Raw genomic sequence first — 17,711 nt, forward strand, 5'->3', positions numbered from 1 at the left:
GCAACAGCGATTGTGCCAATTGGGTACATTTCTTTTTTGTTTGCAAATTGCCTAATGGTCGTATTGGGAATGAAGCGATATTCTTTGCAAACTTCAGGTACAGTTTCTATGATACTTGATTCATTAAGCAATATTATTTTGTCACAGTCACCGCGATCATAAACACTTTTAGGCAATATCCTGAAGTTTGTAATTGAGATGTTGTTGCCTTGCAAAATTTTGTGTTCATGTCGCTCCACCAAATGTGCAGGTACACTCAACATTATAGTCATCATTCCTTGAGCATCTGTCAAATCAGCTCGCAATACTTGACGTGATTTGTTTGCTTTATCAGGGAATGCACTATAGACAACCATTATGTCTCCAACAAATAGCTGCCCAATTTTATGACTATTGAGATCTTCAATTGATACTTTAATTGGCAGTATCTGTTTTTGCCTATTAAAATTGCCTAGTTAGAAATTGCTATAAACATTTGTAGAATACTATGTTTCTCCTAAAGACTGAATAACTAGAAATAGATTAGAGTGTTGTGTTTCATATGCATACCTTTTTGATGTATCGTTTTGCACGTTTGTTGAATGAAGTTTGGCTGTGATTGTTTCAGTTGGACTAACACAGGCAAACGCATGGTTCAATATGATGTGGATATTATCACATGTATTTTGTGATAAGCAATCAATAAAGAAATTGTGATATGTAACCTGTACATGTCTTCTTGCTGCATTGTTTGGGGGGACTTACTACTAGTGCTTTCTTCACTCGTCCAAGATTTTCTAATTTATATACATTTAAATATAGATATGCAAAAAGATAAGATATATATAGTAAACACTAATCTGACATATATACATTTAAATATAGATATGTAAAAAGAGGAGATATATATAGTAAACATTAATATTTTAAATAGAAAATAGCATATTTGTATAGTTGTCATACATACCTTTTCAAAGCAAGTGGTTGGTTTGCCTTTCCTAATTGAGTTATGTGGTCTATTTCTTCAGTTGTTTGTTTTCCTTTTTCAGGATTTATGCTATGTTATAGAATAGGAACATATATTTAGTTCAATTTCAAAGAGCATATAGAAGTAAACAGTTAACAAGGAACATTAAAACCATAGAACCATACATATGTAAAGATAGAATGGATATATACTAAACATTAACATTCTAAATACAAATTGGCATGTTTGTATAGTTGTCATAGACATACCTTGCTGAACATTATTATTCTAAATACAAATTAGCATATTTGTATAGTTGTCATAGACATACCTTTGCAAAACAACTGGTTGGCTTGCCCTTTCTAATTGGGTTATGCATTCTATTTCTTCAATTGTTTCTTTTCGTCTTTGAAGATTTAGGCTATGTTATAGAATAGTAACATATATTTAGTGCAAATTAGAAGTGAAAAGTGAACAAGAACATTAAAACCATAGAACCATACATATGTAAAAATAAAAATAGAATGCATATCTAGTAAAGATTAATATTCTAAATACAAATTAGCATATTTGTGTAGTTCTCATAGACATACCTTTGCAAAAAAAGTGGTTGGGTTGCGCTTTCTAATTGGCTTACACATTCTATTTCTTCAATTGTTTCATTTCCTTTTTCAAGATTTATGCTATGTTATAGAATAGTAAGACATATTTAGTGCAAGTCAAAAGAACATATAAAAGTAAAACTTGAACAAGAACAGAAGATCCATAGGAAAGGAAAGGCAAAAAGAATATACTCTGTTTGTTTATGTTGCATGTTGTCTTTCTTTTTTCTTGGTCGTTCTGTTCAATTGAAAAGGGTTTTACTAGCAGAATCTGCATGCATAAATAGATGAGGTCATATCTGCAAATTTATGATAGGATAGTTGTGTTGGTTAATTGAAAAGGCTGTCTTTGGCATAAGTTGCATTGATCAATACAGAACGCCATATATGCAAATGTAGAATAGAATTCATAGTATGTGTGCTGTTATCACTTCGTTTACCACAAAATGATATTGTAGTATGCTTTAGTAAAATAGATATGGTAAAACCAATGAGGTATTGCAAAAATGTCAAAATTTGGAATTTTGTAAACTGTTTCATGTGTATATCATAGGTCAAGGACAAGAGATATTATATCATGGTCAGACCAATATGCATCCAATACGAAAATTCTATACTTTATATTGCCTAGATTTGCCCAAACATGGTCAATCAATGATTTGTGCATGCTATTAGTTTTGTCAACTAGGAAATGAAGATTGTAGTTTTGCATGTAGGTTTCTAGCTGCTTTGTTTTTTTATTGCAATGCACCATATCAATATTGAAGTCCCCTAATATAAATATGATATTGTTTAGATCTAACTGGTATAAGGCTTTTGCAATGACGTTGAGGATATTGTTTAGGTTTGCATGTGGCGATGCATATATATTGAGTATTGCAATTTGTAATGTGTGAACTTTTATTTTTGCAAACAATGCTTCTACAAAGCAGTCTTCAAAATGGGTATGTTCAAGGATAATGATATTTTTCTTTATCAATATCATTACTCCATGCTTAATGCAACTTGAGATGCAATTGAAATTTTTGAAGTATTCATTTTGCATAGACAGAAACATATGTGTTTCTTGTAAGCACAAGATATCAGATTGCATTGTGTCATAGTCATTGCATATGTCAGTAAGATGCGCATGAAGATTGCGAGTGTTCAATGAAAGAATAAAGATGGATCGCAATGATTGTATTGATGAACAGTCATATTCTAGTTGCCATTTTGCAGTGGTTTGCAAACTTTGCATTTCAGAATTTACTTTTTGCTTGACCTTGAAGTTACTATGTTTAAGAGGATTAAGCAAATACAATGATTCTATGTTTGTGACGCGTGATAGTGTTGTGTATACTAGGCCATGCACTTGTACTCCAGTAGGGTCGAATGCAAGCCTATCCAAGGTTAAGCCTTGTGATCTGTGTATTGTGCATGCACATGCAAGTTGAATTGGAAATTGTTTTCGTATTTTCAATGGCGCCATCTTTGATGTCATAGGCATTGGTTTTGATATTCGCAATATTGGTGTCCAATCATGTGCTATCTCTGAAGTGTACAAATGATCTAGTTTTCTAGATTGTCGATGACCAATATTAGGGTCATGGAACTTAATCCATAGAACATCGACCTTATTTGTATGGGTATATGCTTTAACTATTCCATCTGCACCATTCACTAGCCCATCTGGTGCATCATAATTGCAAGCATACATTTCAACTAACATGTTCAACTTTATCAAAAGCTGCGGAGGCAAAATCCGTATGTTGATGAGCTGCGAAATTGTCGCTATTCTCCTCATTTTCGTCAATTGCATTAATCAAAATTTCTTTGCCAGGCATTAGCATCAACATTTTCTTGTTATGCATTGCAACATCTTTGTTTTTGTAAAATAAATAGGGAAATGTTGGATCATTTGGTACAGGGCGCATGCAACTTGTATTCATGTATGTTATATCGTCAGATGTTTGACAATTTGTTCGCATTCGATTTAACACTGATATGAATCTCTTATTTGTTTGTCGCAACGTCATATGCAATTGGAAGCACTTGACATTATCCTTCCAGAAATCATGTGTTATTGTTTGATTGTTGATTGTTGGTTGTTCAAAAATAAGAGAGTCTTGAATAGGTTGTGCTTGATAGAAATCACCACAAAATATGATGTCAATGTTCCCAAAGTATTTTGTTTGGACATGTTTTATGTTTCTGAGTCTATTTTCAATAGAATATAAGAACCAACTTCCAATCATCGAGATCTCATCTATGAAAGCTACTTGCAATTCTTGATATAGCTTTGATAAGTTGTCCAATACTTCTTTGCTCAGTGAGAACAGTTGAGACTTGTTAAAAGGCATTAGCAATGCATAATGGATTGTTGTTCCACCTGCATTATATGCAGCTTTTCCTGTGTATGCTAATATTAGACCTTTTGGTTTCATAGCATCAGTTGTGTTTTGTGAATCATAAATTTGTATAAGCATTTGGAAAATCGCTTTTGCTGTGAGCGTTTTACCTACACCTGCTCCACCTGTAATAAAAAGGTAAATTGGTTCCTTGGGGTTTTTTTTTTTTTAACTGCAATGTCTTTTACAATTTCTTGTTGTTCTTTGTTCAAGATTCTTCTAAGTTTGTAATATTCATTGTTCTCCATTAAAAATGGATGGGCAGTAATTTGAAATCCAAGATTGATTTTTTTCTTCATTTCAAATTGTTTTGGAAATTGCAAGTCCGATTGCAAATCATATTCCTCATAATGGGAATTGTTCTCTTGGTTTTGCATATTCATTTCATTAGTATTCAAAGAACTAATTTGCTCATTTGTTGTAGTCTCTAAATAACCCCATGTTGGATTGATGTTATATGTAAATTTGGCTTCATTAACTTGAATTGTTTTTTCATGTAATGTATATGCAGAGAGCCATGTAGGCAATTCTTGTTTCAATGTATCTTCACAATTTTCAAATGGCATATATAACAACAATTTCTCTGGACAAAAGTTTTCAATATCATTGTGTTTGTTATATTTGAAAAATCGTATAACATTTGTTTTTTTCCTTTTAGATATGGGTTTGCCATTTTTCTTGTAATTTGATACAAATTCTGCAAGGCAGATTTTGCTAATGGAACTTGGTCGTCCAATGTAGTAGTCAACAATGGAATGGCACATAACATCTTTTGAATCATCAGGTTCTTGTTTCAAAAGAATAGGCGGTTCAAGCATAAACATGCGTTCATCAACTGGAGACGTGTTCACAAATATACATTCCCTTGAACTAGAATTCAATGGCAATGAAAGTGCTATATGCACTGCTTGTTGAGCTGACATTTGTTGTAGATTGAGTAATGTATTTACAAGTTTACGAATCATTTGCATAGCGTCAATTTCATCTTTCTGATGCTCTTTCCGTATTCTTCTAAATGCATTTGTCATAGACTTGTCAATTTTGGTCATATATGAACTACAATATGATGTTGTAGCATATGCATTTAGCACAAATTGTGCATCTGTATTTGCATTCCATAAAGCAGGGATACCGTTTGCAAAACTGTTATTCCAAATGTGAGAAGGTTTTCGTTTCAGGAAAATTGTTGGTTGCTTTACTGTATGTTTTAATAGTTCTATGTACTCATTTTGTAGTAGGCCTATTTCTAGGAGGAGATCGTCATGTGTTGTTGAATCATTGTAGTTTGTTTGCTCCAAGAATGCAAAAAATGATATTGATTTCTCTACAATTTTTTTATTTTCTGCATTGGTTGGTTCAATGATCATTGTTGATTTCATTGGTGGCATGGGGAAGTTGTATCTGCAATTTGAATTTTTTCGCTTCTTACAACATTTTGTATGGTGAGGTTTATGCAATTTAGCAACATCTGGCTCCAAATGATCTGTATTACAAGTGATGTAATTGTCAAGAAACTTCTCAATTTCTGAGTTGCTTTCTTTTCCATATATTGGAGCATTCTCTATCCATAACAGTCCATGTTCATGTTCAGTTCCTCTATTTTGGAATTCTGTTACAAAATAGTAATCAGATATTTTTCCAAAGAATGTAGTATCTTGAGATATCAATCGCTTTATAGCATTAATTCTATGTCTATAGTATTGGCTACATGTGACTGGATATTTTCTTATAAGGTAGTCAATGTCATCATCTTCTAATATATCAATAGCATTTTTATTTGCTTTATTTCTAAACAATGTGACAAGTGTATCTACTAATGGTTTCCATCGATGTTCTGCACTTGTGAATGTCACAAAGAAAGTTGGAGGGCCCAGTTGTCGTATCATTGCAAATATGTTTTTCCTAATTTGTTCCAAATGGTCAGAAGATATGTGAATGTTTTTGAAATCTATGTATCCAATGCCAGACTTCAATAACTTTTCCAAATTTGCTCGATACTTGACATCTTTTGCTAATATTTTCCTGCCTTTTAGTTGTCCTTTTCTTATTCGCACCCATATGCAAGAAAGCACTTTATCAATTATTATTCGCATTGTCTTGAAAAACAAATTTGTTGTATGATATTGGAAGTCACCACTTGCTTGTAACAATTCCCATTGTACAATTTTTTGGTAACTAAACCTATTTGTGATGTCATGATCACGTGCATCGCCATAAAATAATGTTGGAAAGTTCATTTCTTCTGCATATTTGTCCTTGAAGATGCCTAATGGTCGTTGTCCTTTAGCAGGGGCCACTTCAATAATCTTGTCTTGCAGATCGTAGATGCGTTGTGATTCTATTGATCCGTGCACCAATGTTTCAGTAGGTGTTTCATTATTTGCATCACTATCTGTATCACTTTCATTGTCACTGTTTGAATTTTGTACAATGTATTCATTATCCTCTTGTAAAACATGGGCCCAATTCTCATTTATACAAATGTTGCTAGCTTTATAAAGACTTCTATAACATAGTTCGTTCAATGCCTTCATGACAATAATCGGACGTACTTTACCTGTTTGGTATGCATTTTTGTATTGCAATCGTCTTTTCAATGCAACTGCAATTGTCATTGTATCATTTAGATATTGTGGCAATGCTTTTTGCACAATGTCCATATGAACTGGTACAATGATAATTGATCCTGTTAAGCCAATTTGTGACCGTCTATGTCCCCATTGTCTGATTTGTGCAAATGCAATTCTCAATGACACAAGTCTTTCTTCTAGGTCTGAAAGTATATTTACAGTTGGCAATGAAATGTTACGTCTTATTTGTTCAGGTGCTGCAAATTGTGGTAGCTTTCCATTCTCGAGTGCTTTCTTGCAAGAAACACATATGTTTTCATTGCTAAAGGTCCTATTGTTCAACGTCAAATTCATATGATTTTCTTGCAAATCTGTAGTGAAGAACCTAATATTTTTTGCAAAATGCAATTTGTTGCAAACTGCACATGTATTCCTAGGCGTGTCTTCGACTTTTTCCATATAAATTTGTATTGCGTTTTTCTTTCTTGACTTCTTATTAGAAAATGGTTTTTTGCATTTCTCATTGCATTTGCGTTTTGTACGTATGAATTGCTTTAGCTTGTGATAATTCAGCCTACAATCCTTGGTTGCATTTGCTCTAAATGACATGCTATCTCAAATACAATATTATTGCTAAAATGTACTTGAGATATACATTGCTCTTTTTCTAGTACATGCTCATGACGCAATTGATTACAAACATCATTTGCTTCCATGCACAATTCTTGAGAATTGTGAACATATTCTTGTATCATTGCATGATAGTGAATATGTGATGTATTTGTCATGAATGACAAGATGTTAACAATATCATTGCATCTCGAATAAGCGCAACTGTACTTGACAAAGCTATTAGTAACAGAGGACCATACTTGGATATTGACTTTGAATATGATAGATATCTATTGTAGACAAAATGGTTCGCCTTCCACTTGTCCTTTTTCATATGGCATTGCCATATTTATCAGATATTGTTGCCAGTTGCTATTCATTGTATAGTGTATCGCATCAACTACTAGGTATTGCTCTAAACAATGCAATGCCTCTTGATTCTTATGCATAACTGCATTGCAAAAAGACTGCACAATGTAAAGTCGCAAACACTCTGCATTGAATTCTGTTGCTACTAAATAGCAAATTGCATTAAAGAGACTGTCACCACAATTAGATGTCACTTGCTTTGCAATTGTTAGTCCATTTAAAAGCATATTATTTGCAATGTGCATCCAATTGCTTTCAATATCTTTGCAAATAGGTGATAGGTAGATATTAGACTGGTTGCAAATGCAAATTGGAAACTTTTGGTAAACCAATGGTTGATAATGACCACTAACAGGATTTGCATCGTGAAAGAGAATGCAATATGGAATTGCATTTTCATGTTGATTAAAGAGCAAATATCTTGTTTTTCTTGTCAATGACCAAACTGCAATTGATATATCTAGCCATTTAGCTAGCCAACGTATGCAAAAGGTATCACCCCATAAACCTCGTTCAGACTCCTTTATATTTGTAGATGCAGAATAACGCATTTTATGAAGATATGTACCAATATCATTAACACCATGTAACTCGTATAGGAACTCAGGTGCTAGTTCATATTGATATGACTGTATTGCTTCAACGTCATTGTTCTTTAAGCAAAAAAAGAAAGTGGTCTATTAACCCATTTCGCAATTCATTTGAAGTATAACGAAAATGTAGAAGCATTTCGAACGAGTCAAATAGACAATCTCCTATAGTATATGAAAATGCATTTAGTCTAAAAAGACCATTTCTTTTTAATACAATATCAATGTTCTCAGGCAAAATGCATTGCAATCTGAATTTGTAATTGTCAACATCTATTATTTCTTCCATCATTTGCAATTGCTTACCAAGTTGGCTTTTGCAATTGTCTTGTACAGCTTTGCAAAAAATATTAATGAAGTTAGCAAAAACTGAACATGATTGTTTTGAACAAAATGTATGTATATTAAAAAAATAGGCTATTGCATTATCTTGGTAAACAAATATCAAATTTCTAGCAACAAGCCATATTTATAAATAACAAAGAAATTGAAAATGGAAACAATGCAAAGACATAATGAAAAAAATGGAGCATAATTCTAAGAATATTTGTGCAAGTTAACAAAAGGGAACAATCGAAACACAAAATGAAGTTAACAAAAGGAAGCAATGGAAACACAAAATGAACAAATGCAACAGAACTTTAAGAATATTTCTGAAAGTTAACATCATTGTCAATTGCATTTGTCAAATAAAATAACCATGAGGCTATTTATGAGTTTTACATAAGTGGTGCACCAATTCAACTGTCAAAATATAAAAAGTATCGTCTCTGATTTGTGCTAGATTGCAACTCCAACATATTCCAAGGTAAAAAGTTTCCTGCTATTCGTTATCAGACTATGGTTATACTATATGGATCTAAACAGAATTCAAGGATCAAGGAACGCAAACAAGGCATTGAGAACCAGATATGAGTAGTGCATAAGCGTACTTCCATAACGCTTCTCAAGAAGATCCATCATTATGGGATGCTGCAGGTATGATCCATATAAATGATGAACATGTAATATGTTCAAAGGACAGCTTTGGCAAACACAGCAACAATCTGCCTAAGCAAATTGTCCCAAGACTGTTGGCAATTGTGGCATGTGAAAGAAGATGCCCAAAAATTACAGATCTTTGATGATTCACAAATTGTGGTGAATTGGATGAATGGAACAAATTCATTGGATAATTATAAACTTCAACCTATATTTCAGGAGATTCGACTTGCTTAAACAGAGTATTTAACATATTATGTTTGAACATGTTTACAAAGATAGGAACATGGAAACTAATGGACTGTCAAAAGCAAGATTACACTTGGTAGCATGAGCTTGGGTCATTCAACAGAGAGTGGAAGGAGAGCTGATGGAATGTCTTTTAAATGTCAATATCTATATGTATAATTTTTTATGGCACTGTTTATGAACATATCTAGGACCTAATTCTTTATGAGACAAAACCGGTTTCAAACCTGTGATGTATGTCAGAATGACCATGACAGGGCTGTCATATTGACATTTTTGAAAACTGGTTATGAAGCAACATATCTTCTCAGCCATACTTTTATCACTTCCTATGCTTAAGCATATCTCTATATCTATATTTTTTTATGGGACTGTTTATGGACATATCTAGGAGCTAATTTCTTATGAGATAAAATTGGCTTCAAAGCTCTGATATATGTTAGAATGACTATGATAGGGCTGTCATATTGACATTTTTGAAAACTGTTTATGAAGCAAGATATGTTCCCCGCAATACTTTTATCACTTCCTATGCTTAAGGATATCTGTGAAATGCAGAAACATATATAATAAATGTAATTTTGTTTTCATAATAAAATAATTTTTTCTCTCTAAGCAGAATAAGGTAGTTAAACATCATATCAGAAGCAATTTGGTTATAAGTAGCTAACATGAGATTTTAATCTAAGGTTTAAATAGACAAAATGTCTTGATACATCATTATACGGAGCTAGTTGCATGCATTACTCAACTTCTACTTGTTGGGATCATCTCAAATAATATTATTGTTGTGATTATAACAATTGATAATATTAATATTAATATTAATGTAAACACAGAATAAACAATGACAATTTCAGATTTGAATTCCAATGTAATTGAATGAGAGAAAAAATATAAATGACTGAATACAGCTTAAATATCTATATTTTTTAAAACAATCATAGAGTAACTCGACTATAAATCTAGAGTAACTGAACCATAAACCTACAGAATGCAAAAATTAAAAGCCTAACAAATTCACAAAAAACAATTAATAGAAAAATTGACAAAAAGCAATTAGTCGAATAACACCGTACCTGGAACAACGCCGACCGTTCAAATTCCTTCTCGTCTAGACCATATTCATGCACAACAGAGCCTGTAACAAGAACCACAGCTTCACCTAGGTCATCTCGGCCCAAATGACAAGGAAGTCACATGGTGCTCGAAACTGACATTTACGGGAATTTCCATAAAACCCATGTAGGTAAGAGAAACCCTCAGTATCACGGAAAAGCTTATAATTTTCGCAAATGAAACATTTCATCCAATATATAAACAACAGCAAACGAACAACATCTAGTACCAATATAGCAAACCTTCAATTCAGCACTTCTTAACAAAGAAAATGAACTTAACACTAACTAAATGAACTTAACAGAGTTGTTAACAAAGCAACCTTCCGTTCTAGGAGTAATATCAGAGTCGAATATTCATACATCCATAACAGAATTACAAACTTAAAGAAACATTATGGACCAAAGTAAACATACACATAAATTATACGAGCGAAAAACCTTGAATACACGCCTAAGATAGGAAACCGTGCAGTTACAAAAGAGACTGCAATCTTCAATATTTTAACATTTCAAACAGTTCAAAAACCCCAATTTATTTAGATCTTCATGTGCAAAAACAGTTCAAACTACAAAATACTGCCACTCAATCTGTACCAAGAACCATAGCTTCACCCAGGTCGTCTCGGCCCAAATGATAAGGAAGTCACATGGTGGTTGAAACCGACATTTACAGAAATTTCCATAAAACCCATGCAGGTAAGAGAAACCCAGAGTATCAGGCAGGCAGCAACCGCATTGTGTTTTCACCACAGACAATACAACAAATACAAACGAAAAATCGCACAGATTGTAGAGCTAAACAACCAAGTAACAATAATAACCCAAAGGGCGCGAACAGGGTATAACCCAAGCCAAGTAACTTTCCAGGATCTGGAGTAGGGACAGTTGTCCGCCAATAAGACCACCACAGCACATGCTGTAACCCAAGTCAATTGTAAATCATTCTGAATTTATTGCCAAATCAATTGTATACTGTCCGATTCATACGAGCGTTACACATCCGCTTGGGAGTCACGGGACCACGTGCCCTTCACCTCGAACGATGTGAAGCACGTAATAAGACCCCAAATCCTTTCCACCTGCAAAAACCTTGGTTTGACTTAGGTTATATCGCAAATATAATCAAAAATCGCGTCGGTCAACCCAAAGTCAGCGATCTATCGATCGCATATAGTCCCCAGCAGGGATCACGGAGTAACTGGACTATAAACCTAGAGTAACTGGACCATAAACCTACACAATGCAAAAATTAAAACCCTAACAAATTGACAAAAAGCAAGTAATACAAAAATTGACAAAAAGAAATTAGTAGAATAACACCGTACCTGCAACGAATTCCTTCTCGTCTAGACCATATTCATGCACAACCCAGCCTGTGCCAGTACCATGAGAAAATTTGCAAATGACGAAATTGGTTAACGAAGTCTGCACACAAAACCCTCAGTATTCAACCAGAATGCCATTAACTTATAATGCTCAAATAACCATGGACTGTTGCATGCAGGTAACAGAAACCCTCAGTATTTAACCAAAATGCCATTAACTTATAATGCAGTAGCCGAACTTAACCTCTAAGCAATACAACCAAGAACCACAGCTTCACGCAGACATTTACCCAAATTTCCATAAAACCCATGCAACTAAGACAAACCCTCAGTATTCAACCAGAATGCCATTAACTTATAATGCTCAAATAACCATGGACTCTTGTATGCAAGTAACAAAAACCCTCAGTATTTAACCAGAATGCCATTAACTTATAATGCAGTAGCTGAACTTAACCTCTAAACAATACAGTAGCCGAACTTACCAAAGCGACAACACACAGTCGAGGGATACAAGCCGCACCTGGAACAACAGAACCGCAATTAAACGTTTGCGATAGAGTTAACCGAGCAGGCAGGAACCGCATTGTGTTTTCACCGCAGACAATACAACAAATACAAAGGAAAAATCGCAGAGACCGCAGAGCTAAACAACCAAGTAACAATAATAATCCAAATTCCATTAACTTATAATGCAGTAGCCGAACTTAACCTCTAAACAATACAGCTAAGAATCACAGCTTCACGCAGACATTTACCGAAATTTCCATAAAACCCATGCAGCTAAGACAAACCCTCAGTATTCAACCAGAATGCCATTAACTTATAATGCTCAAATAACCATGGACTCTTGCATGCAGGTAACAGCAACCCTCAGAGCAGGCAGGAACCGCATTGTGTTTTCACCGCAGACAATACAACAAATAGAAAGGAAAAATCGCACAGACCGCAGAGCTAAACAACCAAGTAACAATAACAACCCAAAGGCCGCGAACAGGGTAAAACCCAAATAACCATGGACTCTTGCATGCAGGTAACAGAAACCCTCAGTATTTAACCAGAATGCCATACAGTAGCCGAACTTACCAAAGCCACACCCAGCAGGCAGGAACCCCACCGCAGACGAAAAATCACACAGACTGCAGAGCTAAACAAGCAAGTAACAATACCCGAATAGGCAGGAACTCCACCGCAGATGAAAAATCGCACAGACTGCAGAGCTAAACAAGCAAGTAACAATACCAACCCAAAGGCCGCGAAGACAGTAAAACCCAAAGGCCGCGAAGACAGTAAAACCCAAAGGCCGCGAAGACACTAAAACCCAAGCCGAACTTTCCAGCATCTCGAGGAGCAACAGCTGGCCGCCGATGAGACCACCACAGCGCATGTCGACCACAACTAAGACAAACCCTCAGTATTCAACCAGAATGCCATTAACTTATAATGCTCAAATAACCATGGACTCTTGCATGCAGGTAAGAGAAAACCTCAGTATTTAACCAGAAGACAAACCCTCAGTATTCACAATAATAATCCAAATTCCATTAACTTATAATGCAGTAGCGGAACTTAACCTCTAAACAATACAACTAAGAATCATAGCTTCACGCAGACATTTACCGAAATTTGCATAAAACCCATGCAGCTAAGACAAACCCTCAGTATTCAACCAGAATGCCATTAACTTATAATGCTCAAATAACCATGGACTCTTGCATGCAGGTAACAGAGCAGGCAGGAACCGCATTGTGTTTTCACCGCAGACAATACAACAAATAGAAAGGAAAAATCGCACAGACCGCAGAGCTAAACAACCAAGTAACCATAATAACCCAAAGGCCGCGAACAGGGTAAAACCCAAATAGCAATGGACTCTTGCATGCAGGTAACAGAAACCCTCAGTATTTAACCAGAATGCCATACAGTAGCCGAACTTACGAAAGCCACACCGAGCAGACAGGAACCTCACCGCAGACGAAAAATCGCACAGACTGCAGAGCTAAACAAGCAAGTAACAATTACCCGAGCAGGCAGGAACTCCACCGCAGATGAAAAATCGCATAGACTACAGAGCTAAACAAGCAAGTAACAATACCAACCCAAAGGCCGCGAAGACAGTAAAACCCAAGCCGAACTTTCCAGCATCTCGAGGAGGAACAGCTGGCCGCCGATGAGACCACCACAGCGCATGCTGACCACAGCTAAGACAAACCCCCAGTATTCAACCAGAATGCCATTAACTTATAATGCTCAAATAACCATGGACTCTTGCATGCAGGTAAGAGAAACCCTCAGTATTTAACCAGAAGACAAACCCTCAGTATTCAACCAGAATGCCATTAACTTATAATGCTCAAATAACCATCGACTCTTGCATGCAGGCCACACAGTAGCCGAACTTACCAAAGCCACAACGAGCAGGCAGGAACTCCATCGCAGACGAAAAATCGCACAGACTGCAGAGCTAAACAAGCAACTAACAATACCCAAGCAGGCAGGAACTCCACCGCAGACGAAAAATCGCACAGACTGCAGAGCTAAACAAGCAAGTAACAATACCAACCCAAATGCCGCGAAGACAGTAAACCCAAGCCGAACTTTCCAGCATCTCGAGGAGGGACACCTGGCCGCCGATCAGACCACCAGAGCGCATGCAACCACGTGCCCTTCACGAGCACCACGTGCCATTCACCTCGAATGATGCGAAGCGCGTAATAAGACCCCCAATCCTTTCCGCCCCCTAAACCTTGGTTCGACTTAGGATATATGGCAAATATATCCAAAAATCGCGTCGGTCAACCCAAAGACAGTCCCCAGCAGGGACTAATAATAGCACTAAAGTCCTTACAGAGAGGGAACGAACACGTTATGAAAGAGTTCTAACTTCTTAATGTTCTCAGTCTTATTGCTTTTGAACAATTTTCAACTCTTTTTATAATTTTATTTAATAGCTTGTTTTTATTTATTTATTTATAAGCATGGCTTTATAGTGCTTGCATTTGTCATGGAGTATGTTGACTTGTTCACGTATTAACAATATAGGATGTATGTGATGTAATGACAAGGTATTATCAACTTTATAATAAATTATAAAAAAAATAAATATGAAATTATAATATATATATATTTTTATAAAATGATTATTTATAAATTATAAATAAAATTAATGATAAGTAATATTTTTGGTAAATATGGAAATTAAGATGGATAATTAAGTATTATATAAATTTTTCTTCATGAGTAAGGTTTGTTTAATTATTATGTGTCACATCAAATAAGACTTGTCCAACTATCATATATTAAATAGTTAGTCTTCATTCACCTATTTTGTTACCTTAACTCGCTAAGCTGGATTGTTATTTCCAATAGCTTGTTGGGTGTAGATAGTGGTAAAGAGATATAGGCATGCATCACTTTTTCTTCACCATGAATTTCCATATCACCATTTGGACCCAAGCATATGGTACTGGAAGTTTCTTCCTAAATAGATTAGCATGAAATCCACAACTCATGTAGAAGTGCCACACAATTATGTCATCAAATTCAAGAATCGAATTCATAGCATTGTCATTCTTCATTAGTTCTCTAGAAGCAGTTTCCCTCTCAACCAAATCCATAATGTCACTTCGCTTCAAGGACTTGTTGATGGAATAATATTCGTCAAACTTTGCATTCCCAACCTTGTGTTTTCCATGGCAATGACCTTGTTGTAGGCACCAATACATATTTTAGTGCTTTAACATAAAACATACAAGGAGGCATCCATGGCCTTGGTGACTTCCAAGGACTGCACAAAAGGCTCCACAATGGAACATTAAGAAGGGCTATATCTACCACACCAAATTACATGAAAATGCAAAGTGGGTTTGTAGTGAGAAAGGGAACATGGAGTGTAACTAAATCTCACATACTAAGTTACATTGACATCCACAATGGGTATGGTGGTAAGCACGAAACATTGTGATAAGTTAAAACAAAAAGTTTTTATTCCAACATTTCTCGCACCTGTGGAAAATCAAGAGGATTTTGATAAACACATTCGAGTGGATGGACACTAAAGAAATCAAAGTTATTATTCAAGGAAGATATTTAATCCCACTAATATTGATTTGGTTGGGTTGGTCATATCATTGTCGCTTCTTGAATCTAGAGAACCCTTAAAATAGAGAATGAATATTATGCGAATGCACATGTCATGAAAAGCAGGATTTGGACAACCATCTATTGGTGCATATCCTTTCTTTTGGCTGCGTTTTTTTATATTTTCATAAAAAAATCAAAACACAATAAACGTTATAAGCAAATTTCTCAAAATATGCTGCGTAGGAATTTAAAAACATATTAGGTGTGCGTCACACTTGCCTTTTATCTATAAAAGCATTACTAATATAAGAAAAAATATAGAAGAGCACGAATATTGAGAAACAAACAATAATATTGGTGTAAAAAATTAGTTGCAAGGCATTTATCTTTCTAAATGCGAAAAAATCAAATATGCTCTCTAAGATCTTAAAATTTCTCATTATATATTTCATAGGGTATCATAATATTATTATTCTACTGTGTCACACTTTCCTGTTATTTATATAAATATTATTAATATAAGAAAAAAAAACTTAAATATTGAAAAATAAACTATAATTTAAAATTATAAAATTAGTTTCACAACATTTATCTTTCTAAATACCAAAAAAATCATCTAATTGATATAAATGATTAGAAACACTCTAAAATCATATATATAATTCGTATGTACTAAACACTAATTTTCAAAATATTACAGGATTAAATTAAGTAGTCTAGTAGTGAAATTACAAATAGCATTTGCCAAAAAAAACTACTTTTAAATACAAATACAATCGACTCCAACTTCACACAACAAAAACAAGGAGCGGAAATAAAATAAAATTAACCACTTTGATTTTTGGAAATAGAAAACACTCACATGTCCAAAGAAGACCTAACGTATCTCATGAATCACGAGGAAACAATACAAATGCGTATAAAAGGGGTATTTCCGAGATAAAAGGCTTCATACTACACGTTAATTTTTCTTTTAATTAAGTAATGTATGTGTAAATTTAATAACATATAATCCCATATAGCTTGCCCATGTGCTTTTTGTGTGAGCCTAGGAACGTGTGCGCTAGGAGGGAACAGTATCATAAAATGATATATGTGAATGGCAACAAATGGAGTGTATATTTAAAAGTATTGTTATGCAATATTAATCTTTGTTGGCGTTAACTTTTATTGATGTCGACAAATGGTTTTCATTAATATTTTTTTAAGAATAAAATGATATTTTCTACTCAGAATAAAAGTAGTTATATTGTTTTTAGATCTTGTAATTAGATCTTGTAAGCTTAACTGGTTGCATAAATTTATTCATCTGTAAAGTAGTCAAAGATCAACTCATGGGAATAGTGGGTCCACAAAACAAGAGGGTTCATAAAACAAGAGACAAAATTATATGAATAATTGTCTGCACAAAAAAAAGGTCAAAGGAGACAAAAAGAGGATCCCACTGCTAGAAGGAGAAGTCACCAAGGCTGCTAATAAAGCCATTGTCGAGAATGGATAAGAATAACTTCCTCGACATAACAGAGCGGCCCTTTTTGGAGAGGGGGTCGACACACTGGTTTTCTTCCAAATATACATGGGAAAACATGATGCACTTGAAATGAAAAACTAGTTCTCTAATATGAGTCATCCAATTGAATATGGTCGGGGGTTAAAGGAAGTTTTCCCCTGCACCCAGTTTATACCAGATTTAGAGTCCCCTCTAATCACCATCTCTTCAATTTCTAGCCATGAAGCGCATTATAGAGCTCCACATAGAGTAACCAACTTAGCACGACTGTTAGTACGTGCTCTTGCACTCCAGTAGAAATTATATTGCAGACCTACCCACATCGAATGATAGCCCCACAACCACAATAACCATCAGAGGAGGCTC

This window comes from Pinus tabuliformis, chromosome J, assembly GCF_031772625.1.
Source record: "Pinus tabuliformis cultivar Carrire ecotype Pingquan chromosome J, CPIR1, whole genome shotgun sequence".
In the NCBI taxonomy this organism is placed as follows: Eukaryota; Viridiplantae; Streptophyta; class Pinopsida; order Pinales; family Pinaceae; genus Pinus; species Pinus tabuliformis.